At 42.2% G+C, this 25,757-nt stretch overlaps 1 long non-coding RNA gene across 1 annotated transcript; it reads left to right on the top strand.

Annotated features, from left to right (window-relative positions):
• The first annotated feature begins 202 nt into the window (after positions 1 to 202).
• On the top strand, positions 203 to 22,790 carry LOC115948399. The gene is made up of 3 exons (XR_004082219.1): positions 203 to 319; positions 21,997 to 22,104; positions 22,605 to 22,790. It is a non-coding gene; the product is annotated as an uncharacterized LOC115948399 (long non-coding RNA).
• Positions 22,791 to 25,757: the final 2,967 nt, after the last annotated feature.

A 25,757-nucleotide genomic window follows, 5' to 3' on the forward strand; every position in this document is an offset into this window, starting at 1 on the left:
TAAAAAAAAAAGTATTTTACTGTTGAGAATAGCAATTATGACTTTTAACTCAGCTATTTTAACCCAGCCTGAGAATGTTGAGTAGTGAGGGTAAGGGCCAGAGGCACAGCTTGTTCCTCAGAGCACTTGTTGCTAGACATTCCCAGAAGGTATTATTGCTTAAATACAGCTTGTGTTTTCTTTTCCCAGATTCCTTTAGCAAGGAAGATATGACAGGTTGTGATATTGGACTGCAGCGGAGTTCCACCAGTGCTGTTCTACCCTTCATGAGTGAGCACTGCTGGGCTGTGCAGCTGGCAAGCTCATGCCATTTTTCTGGGTGAGTACTGGATTCAAGGAGCCTGCTTTGTGGTATAGCATCCTGGGATTATAAACACCCTACTCAGGTGTTGTTTGGTGGCTCCTGCATCGTGCTAAAAAGCAGACATTGCTCACAGAGTAGGAGAGCAGCTGAAGTGGGGAGTAGACTGAATTAGTGTCTGGGCTTGAAAATGTATTGGGAAAAGTAACAGAAAGATCCCAACTTGGAGCAAAAGCTGAAGCTGAAAACTGCAGATGGTTTTCTTGTCTGTACGATAATGTCAAACCCAAAAAAAGGGAGTTTTCACACTCTGTTGTCTGTTTAGCACAAAGTGAAAATTATGTACTGGAAAATGGAGCCCCGTGTCTAGGGAAAGCAGCTCTGACTGTGCCTATACAATACCACACAGGGCTTTTTTGGAAGTTGGGCTTGACTGCTTTGCAGAGGTCTCTGAAGCCTTGAGCTCTGAAGCCTTATTTGCTGTGGAATGAAGGGAGGGAAAAGGAGCAATGGGATGTGTCCTCAGTAGTTTTTATCTATTAGCAGCTTCATGATAATGCCATTCAGAGTGAATAGTGCTAGGAATCTCCTCTAAAAACCAGAAGTTTCACCTCTAAGGGCAGCAGAACAGCCCGTGTTGGTTGTGAGGACAGTGCCAGAGGTCACAATGGCTACAGCTGGATTTCAAAAGGCATGGTGGAAAAGAAGAACAGGATGTTCTGGTAGCTACTGTCATGTGTGTCTTGAAGCAAAAGGGCTGGTAGATGCAGTAACCTGAGTGTCTGGCTCTGAAAAGACAGCATCATCTTGGAAGAACACACATGTATTTGCTGTCTTCTGTAGCTCTTCATCATGGTTCTGGTTTCTCTCTTCTCCTTTTTAGTGCACAGAACTGAGGCAAAGATGGTACAAGGTGCACTTCCTGTAGAAATTTAACAGCATATATATTAGCATTTACCTCTCTTTACAGAAAAATGGAGGTAATGTATCAGTACAACCTGTCCCCTCACTTTTAAGGAGAATCTCAGAGCTGTGTCTAGCTGGACAAGGAGGGTTGGACTGTGCTGTACCTTTCCACTTTTGTGTAAAGTGGATACAGGTGGTTTGTTCCAGCAGGATGAATGATTTGACACTGTACCTCAGTTACTGGAAGTGCTGTGTACAGTCTGAAGAAGTGTCTGAGATGCCTTGCTAATAAGCTGTCTGCATGTGGTGTGAGGGGAGAGAGGTAAAGCACAAGGCAGTACCAGAATAGCATCCTGGAGGCCTGAATCCACAGTAACTCTTCCATGGGACTCCAGTGAGAGTCGCCTGTTTCATAGTCTTTTGAAGTACTTTATCTTCAGGTACCTAAAATGAGAGCCAAGGAGCCTGAAGTATCTAATTTTGATAAGAAAGTTACTTTTGTTTGTGGGAAGTTTCCTGAAAGGACTTCAGGAGTTATTCTGCAGTGAACTTTGCATTCTGCCTTGGGTGGTGGTATCCCTTGTAGAATATGTGTTACTCAGTCTGTGGAGTTGTCTATACAAGGCATATTGCTGTAGCCCTGTGGGTGCTTTGGCCTTTGCTCTGGATCTTGGCTTTAGTCATGCAACTCTTCTTTTGCAGGATGTTGGTATCTTTAGATCTGTCTGCTGGGTTCTTCCTGCTTTCATGCTGAAGAGTGTGTGGGAGAAGGTGGCCAGGAGTATAGTGTTGGAACGACCTTTTACTGATGGAGGCACAGTGGTGGTGAGTGCTGCCAACACACTCTGGCAGTGGATGCATCTATTTCAGCAAAGCTGTGCCTTCTACTGTTCTAGTGCTCAATCTTGTGCAGCAGGAGAGAAATAGTACTTGCAGAAGCCTGGGTTGGAGGGCAGTGGGGTGTGTGACAGCTGTGCAGGTGGACACCCCAAGTGGGGGTGCCATGTGAGCCATGGGTTTAACCCCTCTCATTCTAGTATACATAGTCCCACATCTGCCCATGTAGCTGGGATGTCTCCTGCTGCTGTCACTTCTTGGGGAATCCTCCTTTAACAGGTCCTTGAGCACTGGCTAGAACTGTGGCACCCATTGGGGCACACTGGGACTCAGAGACCCCATTCACATGAGGACTTTCCCTTAACCTTAGCAGACCTCAGCAAGACCTCCAGCACTTAGATCCTGACCTCAGACCAAATGGCTCTGTCAGGTATCCTTGAGGAGAATTTGACAGAATTTTCCTCATTTCATCCTTAAGTGCCCACTGGTGGTCTCTTCTGAAGAGAAAACAGGACCCACTGAAAGGCTGTTTTTCCATGAGGGTAACTTCAGCATACTGGTGACAGCTTTGGTGGGTGTCTACTGAACCAAGAGTGTCAAAGCCAACATCTAAAATGACCTTTAGGCTGTTTACTCAAAGCAGTAACAGACTCGCCCCCATCTTCCTGATAAGGCCATCACTTATCAAGAAATAAGAATAGCAAGTGGCTAGATATGGAAATCATTGTGGGAGTGCCTAATTGAAAACATATAGCATGGTACAGAAGTAATGCTATACACCAGTAACCTTTGCCTCTTCTGTGGAATATGTATGTAGAAACCAGGAGAATTAACAGGTATTGGAAAAAAGTTCATTCCAACACAGATAGAAAACCTTTTCTTGGAGAGAGAGATGTGTATAATGTAAATCAAGTTTCTCCTCATGCTCCATGCTTCTGTTTCCTAGATATGTAGTAAAGTATCAGAAATCAACAATTTTAATCTCATTTAAATGAAACATTTTAGAAGAGGAGTCTAAAGTAAACCAAGAGATTAAGTAGACACTAAAAATTCAGTAAGCTCTTAATTTAATAACTAGATATGTAGAAAGCTAAGTACCAAATAGGAGACAATGAGTTGGTTTCAACTCTTATTTAGAAAATCAAGTTCTTTCTTACAAAAAAGTTTTGCATAATCACAAGACAGAAATGTTCTTCAATACATGCTTTAGAAAGTATTGGTATTTTAATGGATTTACCTCATTAAGGTATATTGTAGCATTTTACCATCTCAAACTAAACTTTGTTTTAGCTAATGTTCTCCTGATTTAGTTGATTTTTTTTTCTTTTAATTATTTTTTATTATTTAATTTATATTCATTTTTATTTGGGCTGAGAATAGCAGCACTATCTAATCTTACTTTTGTATTTACTGGAGAATGTCTAGACTGGCTAGGTGTGAGGGTTTTCATCCTGGAAGGTTTTAGTAAGATCCCTCTCCACTTGGTATATACGTCACACAAGTACTGAAACTGAAAGCTTTCGATGCGATACAACACCTAGTAATAAACTGTTTCAACTTTTTTTTTTTTTAAGGAGAAAGAAATACCATCTTTTGGCAGTGTTTCCTCTCAAACCTCAGAGACTTGCTGATCTGCTGTGTAGATCTATGCTGTGGTTGCAAAGTATCAAAACAGAACTAAGGATTTTTATATCTACTCTTCCCACCCAGCTCTGACAGCTCCTTCCCCCTTCCCTGTCTGTCGGGTAGGGTCTGAAGGCGTTGGGGAGACAGGAAGGGAAGGGACACAGAACTGACCATTGGACAGATAAGAAGAGAATAGTACCAACAACTAAGCCTCATTTCTTTAGGAATACAGCCTGAAAATGCCTTGGTAATTAGAATGGACTGTGAATATTGCAGGTTTTTTGGGGGTGGAGGGGGAAAGCAAGGTAGAAGCAACTGGTTTCCATGTCAGATTAAGGAATTTGCAAGTGTTCAGGGCAAATGGTTCCATTCTCTTCCTTAAACTCTGAGCTTTTTTAATGAGAATGATGGTTTTCTGTGTTCTTGTGCTGTTTTGATACATCATGGAAACCTTTGGCAATGATGCATGTTGGACGTGGAGGCCAGTTGTAGCCAATGGGCCATGAAGGATAATGACATCCAAACCAGAACTCCTGTTAAGTCACTGGGATGTTCAATTTCTTATCAAATTTTGGAGTTTTCTTTGCAATTTTCTATGCAAAGCAGGCACTTGGAGTGGAAAAGGTCATTTTGATAAAAATCCAACTTTTCACTAAAATCAGTTCTCTTCAGCACCCTGTCCCAAAATCTGTTATGTTCACAGTGTTCCAGAACAGCCTTGCCATCTGTCAGAAGCATTTTTAGGTAACAAATTATTCAACCTAACTGTGCCCTGTCTTTACCACACCAGTTGTGTTGTCTTTGAACTTCCTTGGGATAGATAAGCCTGAGGCTCACCACAGGCAGCAGGAATCTCCAGACACTGAAGGGGAACCTCTAGAGCCAGGAAATAGAAATGTCCTGAGGATGTGGGTGTTTTTGAAGCACCAGCCATCTCCTGAGTAGGGATGTCTTTACCTACTACTGCAGAAAGCAAGTGTGTTCCAGCACGGAGGTAGTGCTTTTCCAGAAAGGAGTGTGTGTCTTGCTCTCCCTTTAAAATGGATCCTCTTTTGCATATTTTGTATTCTGGTAGGAGGTGGGAGGTCACACTCAGTCTCTTCCTGACAAGATCCAAATTCATATTATCCACCCCCAGTTACTGCCTAAAACATATGAAAAGTTCTCAGATAAAGGATCTTTCTCTTTCAGCCATGTGTCCTGATCACTAGGCTGAGGATTCAGCCCTCTTAGGATCAAAGCCTGAATTTTGGTTTAGAGGGGAGTCCTCCTATCCAAAACCCTGTGGTTAAGGCATTTCTTGAAGAGGTGAGAGACAAGGATTTGAACTGCTGAATGCATATCTGAAGCTTCTTTTCAAGAGCATGCTAATTACTAGGCTGTGATATGAGAAACAGACGGTGTTGCCACTATCAAATTGGTTACTCAGCCTGGGTTTCAAAAGCAAGTGGCCTCAGCCAAGTTTGAAGCTTCAGTTGGGTCACTGTGCTCCCAGCTGTGCTCCAGGGTGGGCTCTCTGGGCTTGGCTCTCAGCTGGAAATGGGTTCTGTCAGCTGTCCAAGGCTGGGGAATACCCAGGGCCGGTGGGATGATATGAGGAGCAGTGAAAGGGCACAGATGGCTCTGGTGGGGGGCAGAGGAGAAGCCTTCTCTAGGCACAGTTAGGGAATTAACTTTCTCCAAATGCTGAGTTGTACATGCAACTTGGCACTATGAGAGCTGTTGAGTATTTTGTCGTTGAGGCCACTAATGAACTTGATAGCCACCACATTCACCAGTTGGTGGAACAGATTTACCCATCACTTCTGAGTTTAAGTGAATGGGACTTTACTTGTGGTTAAAGTTGTGAGGTGGGTTTTTTTGTTGGTTTTTTTTTTTGGTTGTTTGTTGTTTTTTTTAAATACACTTCAGTCTCACTTAAATACACTTGAGCTGGACTGGAACTTTTAACAGTGTTATTTTGTCTCCTCAAGTCTCCTTCAAGATAAGGTTTTCTTGTATTCTGAAATGATGTGGCAGAAGGCAAAAAATAATCTTGTGACTCATTAGGAAATAAACAGAGGCATAATTGCCATCTGTGTTGCAGTCCATTTAATCTTTTCTCTCTCCAGTCATGGAAAAAAAGTTCATAGAAAAAAAAAAGTTGAGGTCTGGTTTTGTGATATTTTTGAGAGAAGCTAGCATAAAAAAATTACAGAAAAGAAAGGGAAAAAAAGCCCCAATACGGGCGCTATACATTATCTTAGACAAAATGGATTAAATTTCTGACACCCTACTCATCAAATTCTGACCTTGATTTGACCCCATTGGCTTTTTACTGTTTGATGTTCTCAAACGATTTGGTGCCACTTTTCCTTAGCAGTGCAGTTAATTTTGAGTGTTAGATAGAGATCAATAGTCATAGCTTGAAATTGGCACTTTTGGACAAAAAATATGTTGTGTGGCAGTAACATAGATTTGATAGTAGTTCAGTTAAGAAAATGGTGTACTCTTTCATTATTGTTTTCAATGACAGTATCCAGAGTGTTACTTCATTCTCCTAGCAAGCTTCTGACAGTCTCTTGTAATATCTTATCTATCAAAGAGTTTTCATTCCTCTCCTTTCATGCTTGGCTTCTGGAGTGGAACTTTATTTAAAAGGTCCCTGAAATTAGAAAGAATGACCATGGCACTTCTGCTATCAAGCTCCTCAGTAAGAAATAAACCCCCTTACTTCTAGACTTGTGTCTGGCCTCCTGCTTGCCCACATTGAAATCTCATTTACTGTGCTGGCTGTGTGGTGGAAGCTTGACTGTCAGGAGGATGTAAGTGGCCTGTTGGATAAGATTTAATCTTCTCACAGGCAGGTGGGTTTTGCATACTGCCTTCCTCACCTTTGTCCATGTGAAAGTGCCCTGTGCCTTGCTTTCAGCCCATTGCTGCAGTGAGAGGTGGGCCTCCATTCAAGGAGTGTTTATTCCTCAACTGCAGCTTGGAGAATCTGCCTCTGGAGGATACAGCTACTCTGGAGTGCTGGGCTGGGCTCAGGCAGTCTCTAGGGCACAGGATTTGCCAAGACTGTTCTCCTTTCTGTGGGGTCCCACTCCAGAGCACTTGGTACTGTTTAGGTGTAATGAAACTCTTCTTCAGGCTTCCATCAATGCAGGTACTGAACATTTTGAGGACTTTTCAGCAAGCCACTAAAAACTGACCTCTGTGCAAGTGTGTCCATCCTCCAGTATAACTTTGATTTCCTGACTAGTGTAATCCAAATTTGACAGGTGGTTGAAAATATCTGTTTGACCAAATTCAATTAAATTATATATGTGGGGAAGGGGAAGAAAACACAGATAGGCCAAGGAGAGGCTCTAGAGAGGCACTTGGAGGAGAGGTGTCATGACAGCCTCAGGTTCAGGGAGATGTCAGCCATGGCTTGTGCCTTCTTCATACCAAGGAAGAGTTCAGCCTTTGAACACAGATGAATAAGGAACCTGGCTGCAGCATTCTTCTGCTCCTGTAATTATTTGATTAATTTTGACATATTTCCTCAGAAAATTATGAGCACCTCTGTTTCAACAGCCACTTGAAAAGCATTCCCATAAGTCCCCCCAAATCTTGGTTAAGTAATTTGTCAGGTGCCTTCTGAGGAGCTTTTTTAAATGCCAAGCACTAGCAATTTCAGATCAGAAAATTCCTTAGTTTCTTCTAGGCTGCTTATTTGAGAACCAAGTGCCCATGCAGTTTTACAGAAAATATTTTTACTACTTGGAAGCCAAGATGCCCAGTTTAAAACTGTCTCAGCTCCTGTTGACTGTTCTTGCAGTCCTGATACTGACCTTGTTGAGGAAGGGAGTGCATAATATGCAGAGCAGTGGTTTGGATGGTATTCAGGATCTTTGGGTGGTGTGAATAATTGTTAATACAACAAAATCAACAGGTCACTGTCATTTACAGTCACTGAAGATGTACTCCATGCTACTAGAGTAAACAACATCTGTTTGGATCAAAAGAGCATAGAGAGACTTCCAAAAGGCAGGATTGTCTTAGTTTGTTAAGAAACCTGTGGTGTGTCATTATCAGCCTTTCCTAGCCAGCATTTAGAAGTTGCACAGAGTCTGATACAGGCTGCAGAGCAAATGGAAGGGCAACCAGGGCCTGCTTCCAAAGGATTCCTGCATCTGGAGTAGGTATCTCAATAGAGACGGCTCTGAATAGAAGCAGTTGTGGTAGGTGCACCATGATGCTTTTCATGAAGAAATGGGGTCTTCTGTCCCAGGGACAGGCATCTGCAAGTGGTTATATCTTCCTTTCTGTTTTCTTTAGACTTAAGTCTAAAATGTGGACAAAATATTTCTCCATGACTTTCTGGCTGTTTAGCGGAGGAGCAATGGCAGTGATGGATAAAGACTGCTGAGAAGGGATATTGTAGGTACCCGTGACTCATTCTCTTTACCTGACAGCACCTCTGGGGCCTGTGGATATGAAATGGAGTTAGACCTTATACTAAGGAGCTTCACACTTTTGTTCTCTGACTCAAGTCTGGAAATGCTTTGTGTACTGCCTTCCTGACATTTATCATGTCCTGAAGGCAATTGCATGTAGCATACTTTTTCATAGGCTTGTGTTCTTCCACCATAAGCCCCAGCCCACTGTCAGGAGGGCTTGGAGAGGTACCAAAGCAAGGCTTTCCTCTTATGTGACCTGAGCTTCACTGCAGCTGTTTGAGGAGATTTTCCCTGACGAGCAAATAGCAAATGTGCTGTGATGCCGACTCCTTAGATGTGTGCCTGGAATTCAAACATCACCTTGTAGACAGATGGGTGTACATCCACACAAGGGCTGAAAACTTCAATTCCATTCAAGGATGTGTCTTTGTGACAGTCTCCATCTGTAATCAATAAGCTCATGATAAATCACAAATTCCTCTCCTGGAGACCAAGCGTCAGTGGTGCTGAGTACCAGCAATTCCCATAGCTTCAACAGCCACTGCAGGTGCTGAGCATCCTGGTTACATCTGCTCACCTCCCAGGGGGCCACACTGTCCAGCTGCCTTTGGGAATATGTGCTGTTCTCATTGGCTGGGATTTGTTACTGATAGAATAAAGTTACCACACTGCTTTAAATCCCATGTAAAACCAGGAACAAAGACTTAGTGAAAACAAACCTTTAATGAAAGTTTGACTACAGTTTTTAGTGTCCTCCAAAAGATTTTAGGTAGGCTAGCCTCTCACATATCTTCTGTGACTCATGTGCAACCCTAAGCAGCTGCCTTCCTTCCCAGGTTCAATTTTAAACCTAAAAGAAGGCTCAACCTTGCCTTCCCACAATTATTGAATGTGTTTTAAAAAGCAGTGCCACTGTAGCTGCTCATGCTCCTTTTGTTTATACTTTTCCTGACTGATATGTTTTAGTGCCTAAGTGCATTACTTGTGAGTTTTTGTAGAGCAGCTCCAAAGCTGTGCCAGTGGATTTTTCTAGTTTATAGCATCAGCTATTGAGACAGGTGTGTAACAACTTGATTGACTATACTTTTAGGTGATGGCATTGATTACTAAAGCAACACATGCACTTACAGGTAAGATATGCTTAAAAATGGCTTGCTCAGTCAGGAGTGGAGCCCTTAATCTGCTCTGCATCCTGCAGTTCACCAGGAAGGCTGGATGCTCTGTGGGAGCAGAAGCAGACTCCAGAGCACTGAAGAGGTGAATTGAAGACAGTAATCACTGGAAGACTTGACATATGAGATTTGATCACCTTGCTGAATTCTGGGGATTCTTCAGGGACAGGATGTGTGAGAAATCCCTGGCATGCTGCTAGTTCCATAAGATTTATATTAATAGTGAATTGTTTTTAGAAGGGAAGCTGGCATGTTGTAAAAATATCAAATTATAATGCTGTGATAGTTGATATACAGAATGTGCATTTGCAGCCTGGATTGTTATGTGCTTCTAGGTTTGCTAGAAATTTTAGGTACACACTTACTACAGCTTTTAATATAGGCAAAATACCTAGCAATATTTAAGTATATTATTTGGAACAGGAATTGCAAAGTCAAAATAAATGGCTTATTTGCTTTATTACCAGGGACTACACATGTGCTGCAGTTGGGCTGGTTTGTTAGAGCCAGATTAAAAAATGCTGCCTTCAGATAACTCCATCTCTTGCTCACTGTCTTACTGTGATATCTTGTGTATACCTGTGTTGGTGTGGCATGGTTGCACTCTTTGCTTTACTGAACAGAAGGGAGTGCCTGAGCCTGGGGATCTGGAAAGAAGTGTTTCTGTGGGCACCCAACTGGTATGTGGGGCATGAGTAAGCACAGCTATGCACCTTTGTAGATTGAGAGCAGTATTCTGGGTAGCTCAATGGTGCCTGTGCTGTTTTGGCTCAGCTGTTTTGGTCTATGGCTAGTTTGTCTGAACTGTGGTTATAGCCATGTTGAACAATGAATTGCAATAACATCCTGGGGCTTATTGTAGCAATGGGATGAAAGAATGGATTGTGATAAGTGAAGGAAATACTGGACTTTGGTGCTTTTAAGAGTAATAAAATGTCTGCTCTGCAATATGTTTGGCAATACATACAGAAACAAATAATCTGTGGGGTTGCTTATTGTTTTTCCAAGCTTTTGTTAGGTTGTTAAAGCTAAAATCTGGGGCATCTTCAATACAGTGGAAAACTGCCTTTGCCTCTTTTGGATCAGGATTCCTCGCTTATGTCTGTGCCTACTGTACTTGGTAAATCACTAGAACCCCATCACAGCTAACCTAGGAAGGCAGAGAGCATCTGAGCTGTACTTTGGAAATTCAGTGCAGTGCCTGAGGTAGTGCTCAGGGGCAGATGTTGTACTTGGACACTCCCATTGCTTGTCTCCATGCTGAGGGTCTTCTGAGCAAAGAGGTGGGAAGAGCCAGCAGGAAACATAGCTGCTTGAAAAGAAGGCCCAGAAATGGCAAGGGACTGATGGCAAGCCAGGACACAGCTGGACAGAGACCCTGTTGGCCTGACTGCCTCTGGTCACGTAGCAGTCGGTGTATGCAAGGAATTTAGATAGGATAACAACTAAGTAAAGTTACATTGCATTAAATGCATCCCAGAAGAAAGCAACTTCTGCTCCAAAATCCTGACAAACAAACAAACTAAGCAGAAAAATATTCTCAATTGCTCAGAAGTCTTGCTTATAATGGGCATTAGCACATGGATATTCCCCAAATGTAAGTGACAAATATTTGGAGTTGGTGCCATACCTCATTTCTGAGCAATGCAAGCCTGGACCAGTTTGGCCATGGGCACCTCTCCTTTTGTGCCTTAATTCTGAGTAGATAGATGGTAGTGACTCTTTGTAGTTTAAATGCTGCTTTTCCTCTTGATCTCAGAACATTTTAAAAAGGTGGGATACTGCCTCAGGTCAATTGTGGGCTGAGAATTTCTATACCAAATTTTAACCTGAAGGCAGTTACAAAGCCCAGTTTATAAATCTCTCGGAGATCTTACTACTACTGATCTCCAAATGATAGCCTCTTGGATATTATTGCTGAAACTTTCTGGAAGTAGTGCAAACCAGGAGGGAACAATTAATCCTCAGAGTAACCCCATTTACTCTAGCAGTTTGGCCCTAAGGGAGCAGGAGCACTTGATGTCTGACAGCAGCCCCAAATGTCAGTATTTCTCACTTGTTCATTTGCTGCTTGCTGTGGTCGATTTCATGCCGTTATAAGCTGTTTATGTACAGCCTGATCAAAGTACTTAATGACAGGGTTAATTTCTACGTATAATGAGAAAGTCAAGACAGGAGACAGGTACTGTGTAATCGAATTTTTCATTTTGGAATTTGTTCCTCTTCATGTAGGGCTTAGCTTTGATTTTTATTACCATTAATGTCTGCATTTACTGTTATTTCTAGTTTCTCAGATGAGTTAAACCTACTGCAGAAATAGACACTGAATTGTTCCAACAACTCCTATGAATGTATGAGGATAAAGTAAAAAGAGTCTATAACTTCTCTGCATCAAGACCTCAAAGTGCAGTTTGGTTTGAGGGACCAATAAAGCTGCACTTCTTTAACAGTCTGCTGAGACATCAAATCCTCTTTTTCTTACTCAATAGGTACAGGCACAGACACGGATGCTTAGATATCTCTGTAAGCAGCCAGAGAGACAAAGACTATGTTAAAATCTGGAAATCTTATAGTTTATGAAATGTATGTCTTCAGCAAGACTTTGCAGACATAAATTAATCCCAAGAGAATCCCTTTGAAAGAGCTGATATTGAAAATGAATGGTTCTCCTTTTTCTGAAGATGGAAATGGTACATTAGATCTGCATTTGCCCTGCTTATTTTGGTTTTCATTTTTAGGTGCACTGAGGGCTGTCAGTATTTCTGGACATTCAGAAATCTAGGGGTACAGAAGTGATGGAGGCCTCACAAAACACATCTCTGGGGTAGCCAGCTTCAGAAATCCATCTGCAAGTGGGGATGACATTAAACCTCGGTATATCCACACTACCCTGCATCCACTGTTTTTCTCTTTTTCTAGCACTCTATATTTCAGAAAAATAGGGATTTAAAAGTTCATGGTAAATTCTGTGGACCACTGTTATACAAGTTTCCTTACAGCTGAGGTAGAAATCCTTCTTTTTGAAGAAAGAGTGCACCTCTATTAGCACCACTGTGCAAGCTGTAGTTTGCAAATGCGGTGGGAGGCTTTGCTCATGCTAATTTGGGCTCAGTCATGCACCTCTTTTCCTCTTTTACATGCAAATAGCAGCTGTGTCAGTCTCTGGGATGCCTGCTTGTTCCTTTAACGGAGAGATTCCAGTTCATACCTTCACCCAGTGCATTTGTGCGTGGGCAGAGGTATAGCGCAGTGGTACAGTTGCTGACAAGGGAAGAGCTGTGACGGAGGTTGGAACAAGTTAGTGAAATAGAGAAGTCTTGAAAGAAGACACTGAGCTTTTCTTGTATGTTTTCATTTATTAAAAAAAAAAAGGTGTGGGAGTGGAGAAGAGCAGAGATCTACACAAAATGATAATCCATAATCCTACCCCCATAAAAAGGGATCTCTTGACTCTCTTGAGTGCCAGAGAGATCCATTTCTTTCTTCTAACCCAAAGGGTTCTGGCAGCAGTGGTGAGGCTGGGGGGGCGCCTGTGTAGCTGGGATGGCTGTGGGCTGAGTGCAGGTTCTTGGATTCCTCATGGTGGTGCCCTGGTGCTGAGGGAGCTGGGCTGGTGAGCTGTCCTGTGCAGGCATCATGCTCCAGAGGGTCCCTGGCCTTGCCAAGCCACTGGCTGTCCTGTGCTCTTCTCTCCCAGGGTTCTACATGGTGGAGTGCAGCACAGCTGCCCTGCTGGGAAGACAAGGAAGTTCATGGTACTTGCTTGGACCAACAGGCAAATTGAGTACAAAGCATGATGTTATACATGATGTTATTTCTTCCTCTGTCTTCAGACTTCTCCTCTGCTTTATGGTTGTGGCTACCTGAACCTAGCCATCACCTTCCTTTTCCTCTCCTGCTCTTGTTGCAGAAGTCAATGCAAAATTAATCAGGTGAAATAATTTCTATGACATCACTTCTGATGCTGTTGAGTTTACTGAAGAAAGTTGGTATTAGTACCATGGAGGCCACAGAATGTAAGTTTTGTACGTGGAACAGTTTAAAGGCATGTTTCATTTAAGGTCCAAGGATTTCCAGAAGTTTGGAATACAGAGTTTTCTAAGAAGGTCAGCTCAAAAAATATTATATCCCTGTGAAGTTCTCAGTTAAATCTGTAGGCAGCTTGTCACAAGGATTTTCAGAAGATGGCAGCTCACCTATTGGAAAGCCCTGGCCCATGTTTGTTTCCTCCCCCAAAAGGACTGCTCTGATGTTAGTGCCACAGATTCAGGACTCAGTGTATAGCCAGGATTCAGTTTGCATTTGCTTCCTTGTGTAAAATGATAGCTGTGAGATATGTCTCTGAACTGTTTTATAATCTACTTGATCAAATCCCCTCTGTGTGTGTGCAGGTGGCAGAGGTGGGTCAGGGATAGAAATGCTGTCCATGCTTTAGTCATAGTAATGGCATCAAAGTGATGCCAACTTTGTATAGGGAAGGCCCTTAAACCCTTCTCTAGCCTCTCCACCAATCCATGGGGAAACAAGGCTGTGACCTCAGTACAATAAGTAATTCAGTACACTGACAACAGTACATTAAGTGGGTAATATGTTGTGACACAACAGGATAAAATTCTGGCCCTTGTAATGACTGTGGATTTTAGTATGGATTTGGAAGTATTTTAGGATTTCAGCTGTAGAAATTAGTGGCAAATTCCATGATGAAATAATCTAGTTATTTCCTATCAAACAGGCTTTTCAGCAACATGGCTATTCCAGAAAATGCTTTTCAAATGGAACATCTTGAGCTATTGACCCCACAAAGAAATACATGCATATAATATAATTACTTCCTGTCTATTTAACACACACGTGTAACAATGTGGGTGGGTCTGGTTGTGTTGTTCTCCACCGTAATGACAATTTATCCAAAACACTTTGTTGCCTGGCCTAAATTTTGCAAAAACACCTGGTCTTTAAAACCTTTTGAGAAGGGGTGATATTTGCACCTGACGTGTCTACAAGTAACTTAGATCACGTTATTGATCGGTCCTGTATATGTCGCTTTCCAGTGGGAGGATGAGATGGAGAGGCCAATCCGTTACTGCAGCCATCTACCACTGGAAAGCAATAGCACTAATGATACAGCTTTTCAATAGCTGATTTATATTATCCTGCAGTCAACAAGAACTCATGCTTTTGTCACTGTACTGTTAAAAGGAACAGTCCCAAATGCTGGCAGGCCCCAGATCTGACCCACTATAACAGAGCTGCTGTGTTACAAGCTGGGGAACACTGAACAAAACCCCACAAGTCCTCCAGAGTATGGTCTGGATGAGCTCTTTGCTCACTGAGCAATGGATCTTGTGAGCCCCCAGTTCATGAGAGGCTCATTCTAGGGAGTGATTCCTGTTAAGATTCGCTTTAGTTCCATCAGCTGTTCCCTGGCATTGTGCTACCCAGAGGGGAGGATGGAGTTACAGTTGTTTCTCTGGGCAAATACTGCACTTAGAATCTCAGTGACCGACTGCTAGTTTGGTGGTGATTAATGAGAACTATGTGTCAGTGGCTATAAATGAGAGGCTGGTTCCCCTCTTCTTCCATCTAGTGATATGAGTAGCTTGGGCAGCACAGAGAAAGTGTGTGAAGAATCCAGCATGGAGCAGAGCTCCTGAGGGAGAGAGCAGCAGCAGTGAGGAGCTGAGTTTGCAGGAGAAAGCTTTTGATGAGCCATGCAAGAGCTGGCCTGGGCAGTCAGTGGGCACAGCCCCATCCTTTCTTTGGGTCATGTTTGAGCAGTCACATCAGCTCAGTGAGGCTGAGGTCTTGTTTTGGGCACTTCTAGCAACAGCCATGAGGGAAAGGCTGTGTGAGAACAGCCAGGCACTGAGACAGGGGAGTGGAGATGTCATGTGGAGCTCTGCATGCTCAGATGGGCTGGCCTGCAAGGACAAGCACTGTGTTTCTGGACTTGTACACACCCTGTTTTCACACAAACATTTCATGTAGATTTGGAAAATGCAGTAGCTGCCGAGCGTATTTTACATAGTCACAGCCTAGTGACTGAAGGATCCACTAATTAAGAAGCCTCTAATTAGGCTTTTAAATGATAAAATGTAATGGCTCTAGTGCAGCTGTTGTAAACTATAGAGTAAATTATATCCAGTTAAAAGAGGCCTTAATTATGTAATTATATAACATACTCTAAAGACTTAGAAAGATAAAAGAATTTTTAGTATCTGCAATTAAAAAAAACAAGGGAGTAACAATAGAGCTCTTAAACCAATGAAAGCAAGGAAATTCAAAGTTAATCTGAAAAGTTGTGCTGGTACTTTCTTCTATTCTCATGTTGTTCTAATTTTTGGAGGGTTGTTTTTGTTCTTTTTTGTTTTCATGATGGATGAGATAAAGAAGTATTGTTAACCAGGAGTTTATGTCCCCTGCTTGTTTTTCTTGCTTTTATAGGTCCATGTACAGCATCAATGATACTTAGCAAACCTTCTGGGGCTCCATTTTTGCAGAAATCCCTAGCGAGAACACGCTTACTAGCCAGCTTGTCTCCTTGCATTCTGATTTACAGAATGGTTGGTTGTTACAGATGCTTCTCTGAAGTCAGCAGGACTCAAATGTTGGTCACATTTGGCCCCTGGAGATCGTGTTTAGGCCACATCTAGCCTGCAGGTTGTTGATGCAATGTTGGCAGCCATTCTCCATGCTGGACTTACCAAGTGGAGAAAAGGGTTTGGATATATCTGGGACAATTCAGCTAAGTGAAGATTGCACTCTGGGCTTCTTTTTTACAGGGCTTAGTTCTGCTGCGCTGAAACAGAGGAGAATTTAGCCCTTGCCCACACTGGGGCTGGACCAGACTCCAGTCTGCTTAGCCCTTAGACACCAGCACTCTTCCCCTCAGCCCAGCTCTGCCTGACAGTGCTTCCCTGGGAACCTCACCAGCTCTGTCTCCAAACCTGCATCTGCACTCAGCCTCCCTTGCTTACCCAGCCCTGTCTGCTGCCCTTCCTTGCCACCTCCAATCACAACTGGCACTGATGTGCTGCAGTGAGCAAATGACTCTACAGTGAAAAGGAAAGATGTCTCTGATGTGAGCCTGCTGGCTTTGCTCATCTCTTGCCAGTTCTTTTAGTTTCTTCAATTACTGCTCCTCAGGACAAGGGCTGTGCTTTTTGTGTCTGTGAGCTCCAACCACATAGAAGATACAGACTGTAGGCTGTAATGTGAGAGAGCTTTACTCCTACAGCTGTTCTTGGGGACTGGCCTTCACAGCTGTAGAACCAAGCACCCCATGACAGCCAAAGGAGTAGTGCTTTTCTTGCTTATTCCAGCCACATCCAAGTATTTTTATCTGGAAATGTCACAGTGAGGGAAATAAGGAATACAGATCTCATAGTAAATTTTTATGGCTGATTAATTAGCCCAAAGAGTATTAAATTGTGCTAATGTAGTTTGCCTCTTCGATGCTGTCTTTTGACTTCAATGGAACTAAATACATGCTTAAAGTTAACTACATGCCTAAGTGCTGTGGTGAATCGGGGCCTAGGGCATTAATTAGAACTTGGCTCAGATTTACTTTCAAGGCTTTCCCCCCCTTTTTTTTTTTTCTTTTTTTTACTCTTCAGCGCTCAGCAGTTTAATTGGTATGCAGATGTTCCCCTTTATTGCTGGCAGAGGCCTCTGTCACTGTTCTGAAGGTACTCAGACTTCAAGGCTGGTACAGTGGGCAGGAAGAAACCCCCCCCTGAGGGCTTTCAAGCTTTGTGGGAAATAATGATATATGAGACAGGGATTCCTTTGGAACCTGAAGGGAACATGACAGACAGAATAATATGGGAGGAAAACATTGTCTTCACAATTGAGACTGATGGTCTCATCTTGTCTCCTTGTTATTGTTACCAACCAAGACTGAGATGAGCTTTCTTATGAAGAACTTCATTTGGTGGCAGGTTCTGTATGTTGGGCACACTGCGCTCAGTGGTAGCTTTCCATCCAAAGTACAGATATTGACAGGCTCTGAGGAACCCTTTGAGGTGGTGGTTTAGCTTAAAACCTAAAATTCCTTCCATCATTCAGATGCATTTTGTCAGGAATGACAGTTGCAGTTTGATAATCTTTTACCACTTTGCCTGCCCATATGAAGAGTTGTTGGGCACAGGAGTGTCAGCTTTTTGAATCAGATTTTCTCACACTTTATTAATTTCACTTTCCAGTGGTTAGTGCATGTTTGCAAGAGACAATTGATTTGTACGAATCTGTGTAGGATGGAGCAAAGCTGGAACTAAAGCAGCAATGCAAGTTGACAGCAATGCGATAGCTTTAATTGACAGACACCAAAGGCACTATTTAAAGCAACATCTCCTCTGATGTTTAGGTTAAAAGTGACCCTCAATTTGTCCTCAGGTTGCTATGTCCAAAAAGAAATGCTTTTATGTATGCTCATTTCAAATGGATTAGCCAAAAAATCAGGTGCTCATTTTCTATACTTTTATTTTGAAGTTAGAGATGATTCAAACTGCTCTTGTGCAAGGTACTGGAAGATGGCTGTTTCTGAACTCCTCCAGCATAAAAGCTGTCTTTCAGGGGATGCTTTGCACATGTGAGATTTCTGTTAGTATTTTTTGGCACCCACAGTTTGCATTCCAGCTAATGGGAGGTAGAAGGACTAATACACATAGTGTATGTTGTGGGTGCAAAAATGCAAATAGAAATTACGCCCAATGTGGAAAGGGCTAGGAAAATGTACCTTCTTGCATGTGAGTAGGGCAGGTTAGGAAACATCATCTTCCTTTTACAATTGTCTGTTACTCTTTACATTTCTGGAGAACTGGGATCTTGCTGTTAATCTTACAAAAATAGATGCTGTGGTGAAGCCTCAGGCATGAATAAAATTGGATGTTAATCTTAAAGCAGATTTTTTACAGCTATGCACTCAGAGCAGTGAATCCAAATGATTTTGGAAACTCTGCGGTTTTTACTTATTTAGATCAAAATGCTGTGAGGAAAAAGGTCAGTGGCACAGGTACATATTGTAACATTTGGGGCTGCTGAAAGTTGGGCAGATCAGCACAGCAAATATTAGACATCTCTGACTTGACACAAATAATAGGCAAAGCTGAAAAAAGCCTGCTGACAAGAGGAGTGGGTGTTGGTGGGTGACTTGCTGCAGTTTTAGAGCTGTTAAGTGTAGGTTTTTTAGCATTTTCATTATTTAAAAGTGGAGTGGTAGTTTCTTCACTCCTTCTGAAAAGTTACTAATTTACTCTGAAATATAGGGTAAGCCACAATGATTTAACAGATTTGTAATGTGCTTTAGAGTGACTTCAAGTAAGATACGCTCCGTCTCTCTGAGCTTCCCACTGTCTCAGCTCTGCCCTCACTCCTTTCTCTGTGTACATCTGCACCAAAATGCAAAGCAAGGGCTGCCCCATGCATGACTTTCATCTGTATCCTGTGTCAGCTGGAGTGCCTGGATGGCTGTGACCACTGGTGCTCATGCAGGTTTGCCTCATTGCCAGAGTTCAGAAAGACTGCCAGGCTACGTTTGGATATTGGGAATGGCAGCTTATCTGTGGAGTGGTTCAAAAGCTGCTGCTCTGCAGGTGGACAGCCCTTTCTTGGAGGAGCCCTGACATACAGAGCCTGCCTTTTGCCTAATGCATGGAAAGTGCCTAGTGGAGCATGGCCAAGAGCTGGGATTAAGGTGCCCAGGATATTCCTGGGATACAGGCAGCATTAATTAATCTGTGGTGCTCTGTATCTGGTTCAGAAAAAGCAGCTGAGTTGTATTCCTGAGGGTCTGTCCAAGAAGGGAGGCAGCCTGCAGGGATGGAAGGTGCTCAGGTCATTCTCTTCTGTTGTCAAGCTGAAAGGGTCTCAGCTGTGTCATGCCCACAGCTGTGCTAAGGAGCCATGCCTATGGCAGGATGCTTCAGCTGCAGGCCTTCTGCATGGATGGTATTTAAATCTGATGGTGCCTTGCTGAGAAGGAGCTGGGCCTGCATTTGCTCAGAGCTCTCTAGTGGTTTGTGGTAAGGAATTGGGACCTGGGGCTGAAGCCACAACCTCCAGGACCAAACCACAGAATTTACACCGTTGCCAAGGCCTGCCTATTTGCCTTCCCTGAAGAAAGTCTGTCATCACACAGCTCTTGCACTTCTGTCTGCTTTGGTCATTACTGGTGGAGGGAAGAATCTGTTCTGTTCAATATAACAATGATGTCTAGCTCAGTTTAATTTTATTAGCTGCTGCTGATTTGTTCCTATTCAGTGCATCCATGGATTTGTTTAGTGTGATGTGGAGGGGTGTGGGTCAGAGACAGACACATACTCGATGGTCCTTGCGACAAATAGCCCTGAGTTTATTCCCACAACTCCTTTTATAGGAACTCAAATTTCCCTAGCCTACACATGGGATTCGTTTAGGTCTTAGCACCATGCAGATCTCTGGCCAATGATACATCTGCATTTAGGGCAGATGACACTGAATGACACTGGCTGGGGGCCTCTGTGTAGATTTGAATCCAACCTATCCTTGCTCACCCAGGGACTGTAATGCTACAGTTTAGTATCAATAATCAAGGGTAGAAATTCTTGAATAAAAAGCTAGGTGGAAATTCTGAGTTTCTGGAGGACTCCAGGATTTGTTTTGCTCTTTGTTTCCCTGTTCTAGGAGGTGTGAAGTACACTTGTCCTTTCATAACTGGAACTATTCAAGATTAACAGGCCTGAAAGGGCACTATAAGTTTCTCTTGCTGTCTGGTGTAGTAAAGATCTTACTCTTCTAGCAAACATTTTGAATGAAAGCTTTTGTTACAAGGAGAGGTGGTAAGTTTGTGTACTCAACTTCTATTTGGAAGAATATTTTGATGTGAAACCTTTCTTTTTCCAGAGGTTTGAGCCAACTGCTTTTGATCTGGGAGCTTACAGAATGGGTAAATGCAGCTATGTTGTGCTGGGTAGATGTCACCCTCAGGGATTTGTGCATGGATCTCTCCTTGGCCTGAACTGGAGAAGGGCATGAGTTTGTTCACTTTTGCTTTCTGTCCCTGAGACAAATGAATGCTGTTCTATAAAGCTATAATTTCTTCCCAAGCAGATGATGACTAAAGAAGGCCTGAACTGAGTATAGATAATCTTATATTTACTTGAAATGAATGTAGCTCATAACTCTTATTTTAGCACCAATCTGGAACACTACTGTGAGCAGATTTATGTCTGCCTCTTCCCTACCTTGGCATTCTGGCATTTATGCACTCACTGCACTGGTACTGCACATTCTTGCAGTGATACTTGGGAGTTTAATGAAGCCCAAGAGTCTGAAAGGTGAGTAGGTAAAAGGTAGATACTTTGAGATCCAAACCTATTCCTTTTGTGTGCTCCACAATCTTATTTTAGTTCTTGAATATAGTTTCATTCTTCTGATACTAAGAGTCAGCACTGATTTCAGTATGTGAATCATCAGGAGAGTTATTAACTATTTTCTAGTTGCATGGTCCTTTGTTGCAGCACTGAAAATACCTAACTTCAACCATGTGTTTTTAGATTAGATACTCACAGGAAGCTTTTTCTGTGATTATAGAAGAGCAGATTTAATCTGGAAGTCATTGAGAGAAACCAATAAAGAATTTCCTTGATGTGATTTTTGGAGTTACTTGCTGGAATTGAATTGCATGGTTTTGGGTATTGGACATTAGAGCACTTGAAAGCTCTAAGAAGCTTAAATGTAGATGATAATGAAAATGTTATTGGTACTTATAGGTCAGCCGATAATGTCAGCATATTAAAGTGATATGAAATATCTCCTTGATTTCATGGACAGTGCATTACTTGATGTAGTTTATTGTAATAACATGATCCTTGATATACACTGATGATAAGTTTAGCTTTATAAAATTTTTTTTAGCAATCCAATTGCCCTGAAATGCCATATCAAAAGTATGTTTATTACAGAACAAGAACGGTTACTCTCTGCCAATATTATCTCTATGAAACCAACCTAAGCTAAGAAAGCATATTTGGAAAAAACGTGCCAAGCAGAGGTGGTTGGTTTTTTTTTCTTTTGTTAGACTTTCTGGGAACATTCATTAATAGTTGGAAATGTGGTCTTTCAACTAAATTTCTTTCACCCAGATTATATGCAAATTACAGAATTCTTCAAGCATAAAGTCATATGCCACGAGTATGATATTAGCATTTCTTTTAATAAAAATAACTTTGAAATAGGTACCTTGTTTGGTGAATTGCCTTCTTTATCATTCATCTCTATGTAACATCTTTGTAGAACGACAGTAACTGGAAGGAAGGAGGGAAAATACTGGACAGTGTTCCTTGGAACTGGGATTGGCAGAGGTCTGCCTTTCTGGAAAAGAAATGCTGATTTTGGTTCTTTTTTTTTGTCCTGGCCTTTTAATGCTGTTGTGTACTGAAAGAAAAGAATAAAAGTGAGCACTAGATGAGCTGTGAGTTCCCTTTGGACCAGACTTTGGGAGTCTCTGCTCTGACACGTATTTTGGGGTTACTTTATCCTGAGGGACTTTATTCACAAAATCTCAGAACATATTCTTCCAATAAGATTTCACATAGTTCAATAAATGTTTGGATAAATTTCATACCATCTTATCAAAGCAGACAATAGTTCTTTCTTGAGGAACTGAGTTTAAGTGAAATGCTCATTTATGTTGGTGGAATAATAATTAAGAGTACAAGATCCAAATCAGTGCTTTGTTATTCTGTTGCAGGAGTAGGCTGAATCAAGCCTCTGTCAAGTGCCACTGCTGAAATACTGAATTAACATACCCAAGACCAGCACATCAGGAGGATAGCCTTCTACCAAGAATAGTGTGGAGGTATACCTTGTTCAAAGAAGCTCTGGAAACATTGTGAGACTTGGACAGACACAGTGCATCCTCAGAAGGCAGAGATGTTGCTTCTGTCTGAGCACTGCGCACTCTGTGTTCATGACTGATGGAAATAATGCCCAGTTTTGGGGGAGCTTGGTGATATGGGAGACAGTCACAGCAGCTCTGATAGGGTGGCTTATCACTCTCTTGTGGAGCCAGGTGCAGCTTCTGTTTTCTTTTGCACCCACAAATCTGGTATAATATTAATTAGATTGTCAATTGTCATTAGGTTTCATTAGTGAAGATCCATAAAACAAAAAAAGGAAAGCTTCCATAGTCATGCTAAAACTTGGTATGTTGTTTATACGAAGGGGGTGAACAGAGATTGGTAGCCATGAAACACTGCTTTTCCAGAAATATGAAATGTTCAGGTAAAATATCCAAGTAAAATCTAACAGAAGTTTGTTTGCTGCCTGATAAAATGGTGTCTCTTCCCTTCTAAATAGGTTTGATCATCTCCTTAGTGCAAGCCCTGCACCTTCACCTAGATTCCTTCGCAGGCAACTACAGTGGATCTGCTCACCAAGGGAATTTGTCCCACTGGATTCCTTTTTTTTTTTTTTTTCTGTGCAGTTGAATGAAAAGTGTGTGCCTTCTGAAGAACAGCAACTGAAAGAAATATTGATGACTGCCAGGGCATCTACAGAAAAAGATAAGAAAATTACTCTACTACAACAGTGAAAACAAAGGGGCTTTGTTAACACTTTCTTGTAGGTTGTATATATTAATAGTAACAAGTAAAGTTTTGTATTTTTTCAGAGAAACACACAAGGCCTTGAATTGTATTGTTTTAATTGCAACTAACTGAATGAATTAAGTGGAAAATTGCACACAGTACTTTGATTGTCTAATTCTCTGTATGTGAGGCTTTGGGAACAGTTTGTTATTATAAAAGAACAGCACTAACCAGAAATCAGCCAACATGTAATTGCTAGGCTGAGGGGCAGTTTGGGGAAAGCTGATACTTATTTATACATTATTAAATAAAAGCACATAATATGAGGATCATCTCTCACTGCCTCCACACTTCATACATTACTCATCTTCCTAAATTTCATGGTTTTGTACTCCCTTAGTACATTGCTGCTTATAACCAGTGCAGGCATCAAAACCACCCACATCCAGGAAAGGAGATGCCTGTGCATTTGTTATGATGGCAGATTTGGTTATGGGACTCATCAAAGATTATGAACCTTCAGTTCAAGGAAAGGAATCTTGACTCAAGTTTTAAAGGTTATTTTCAGTACCTAAAATACACCTGGGCACCTGGGACTGTTCAGGTGGCTGAAACTCTGGCTGGTGTTTCCACTTGACTATGTACCTTTAGAGATTTACACTCAGCCAGTACCCTAAAAAGAAGACTTAAGAGCAATTTTGGCATTAAATTTGACAGTTCCCAAAAAAACATTGGTTAGCTAATTCCCATCAGTTTTGGTAAGAATCAGGTAACTTCTGGTTATCTCCAGTGGTTCTCACTGCTCACTTGTCCCTTACTCCCATAGGAAACAGCCACTTGCAAGACACAGAGAGGAGGTAGATGGTGATTGGACTCATGAAGAAGGTAGAGTAGTACTTAATTCTCAGTGGTTTTGGCTATTTCAGCTCTCCTGAAGGATGGACCTGCCATTTGTTCCTTTAGCACAAATTTGAGGGCTTTCTTCTTGGAAAGCAAGGTCTATTTCAGAGGACACAGAAGAAGTTCCTTGTGCCATGTAACAAGGGGTTGGGTAATTCTAGCCTCACAAGTGAGATGAATGTCTTACAGACCAAGAGGCCCTTGGTGATCTGCAGCAGAGAGTCTGTGGATGGCAAGGTGTGCCAGCACCTGGGGAGATGGCACTGCTGGACACATCTTTGGACTTGCTGAGCTGCTATATGCAATGACATTCATGCTGTACAAACAAACCCCACTATTAAACCACTTAAACACTGTTTATGCAACCTCAAAATGGTAGAGGCTTGATTTTATGAATTCATCTGCAGGCTTGTTGAAAGTTACATGTCCACAGTGAAGTGGTGTGAAGATTAAATTGCTAATCCTAGTTACCAGTATAGACTGTTGCACAGAAGGTGCCTGAGAGGTGGAACTGGGCAGCGTTCAGCTTTGCACAGCTCTTGCCAAGAGTTATTTGGTATCCCTGTCACTGTTTTTTGAAGTCCAAAAATATTTTCCCCCAAATAACCTATTTTTCTGCAAGGGAACACAGCTGCATTTATGAAAGGTCTTGGCTTTTACAGTAAGTCTGGTTTGTATAGTTTCCTCTATGTATATTGTCTGCATAAGTACCAACAGTCATAATGAAAAACACAGTTTTGTTACAGGAATTTTTAACAGTGGTTTTCAGTAGTTTAGAAAACATTGGAGCTACTTCCAACAAATGAAAAAAATCAAAACAAAGCAGCTTTGAAAATGCTGATACACTTTGGCAGATAAATCTTTGGTTTTTACCCTGCTCTATTGTTCTTTCTGTGATACTAAAACCAACATAAAGCATTATTGATTTCAACCAGCTCAACAGAAGATACCACATGGCTTTCACCCCACTGTCCCCTGCACTGGGAGACTAAATCTTGGCTGTGCTCTTGTGCAACCTTTGGCTGAGTGTTCTGAGACAGCTTCTATTCAGTGCTTGTGTGCAGTGTTAAAGCTGTCTTCACTGCACCTCTTTTTCCAGCATGACATAGGAAGTTTCCTGGCTTGAATTCTCAGTCACAAAACTCATATGGGAAGCACTCAAAATGTAAGACCTTTCAAACCCTTGTGAGTTCACAGCATTTAAAGATAAGAGTGCAGTATTGCCAAGAAATGTGTCTTGTTGAGGCCCACAATTAACTTTATCAAAAGAAGGAATCTTATTTTTGCCTGCTGCAGATAGAGGTTGCATCTCAAAGCAGCCTAAAGTTAGAGATAGCATCTGGTTCAGATCACGATAGGATGAAAGATTCAGGTTAATTAGTATTTATTCTTAGTTGATAGTTATTCCTTTTGGCTTCAGCTAGCAAGCAGGAGTTGGAGTCCCACAAAGTTATGTCTCCTGGGATGAGAGATGAATGAGGGAGATGGTCTCCATGGTGAAAATGTATTTAGGGATGGGAATGTCAGTAAGAAAAACTGGCCATTGCATTGGGTTCTGATAGCCTGAAGGGAGGATGCTCTGAGGGATGACTCAGTGCCAGCAGGGAGGGTGGGATGTAGGCATGGACTGAGGCATCCCATGGGGCCATGGACAGGGGGAGGTGCCCTGGTTCCCTGCTTGATCCTGTGTCCTCACATGTCCCTGCCCACACAACCCCTGTCCGCCACCGGTTGCCCTAACTGGGCGGTTTTGGCCACAGGGAGCAGTCAGGGAGCGGCTGTGGAGAAGGTGGCTTCTCAGTGCTCCTCCAAGGCTTTCAGTTCCCCTTCTTGTCACTGTTTCCTGCAGCACTACACAGGCTCTACCAGCAAAAACACCGCACCACAGTGTGAGGGCAGCTGTTCATCTTAGATAGAATTGGTTTTTTCCTGAGGTCTGCTAACTGCTTATGCAGTCAGGAGGAGCCCACCGGCTGGAGAGCAGCTTTCCATGCTTTTGCAGTTCCCATTTTTATACTTTTTT

The sequence above is a fragment of the Geospiza fortis genome, unplaced genomic scaffold (assembly GCF_000277835.1).
Source record: "Geospiza fortis unplaced genomic scaffold, GeoFor_1.0 scaffold92, whole genome shotgun sequence".
NCBI classification, from domain to species: Eukaryota; Metazoa; Chordata; class Aves; order Passeriformes; family Thraupidae; genus Geospiza; species Geospiza fortis.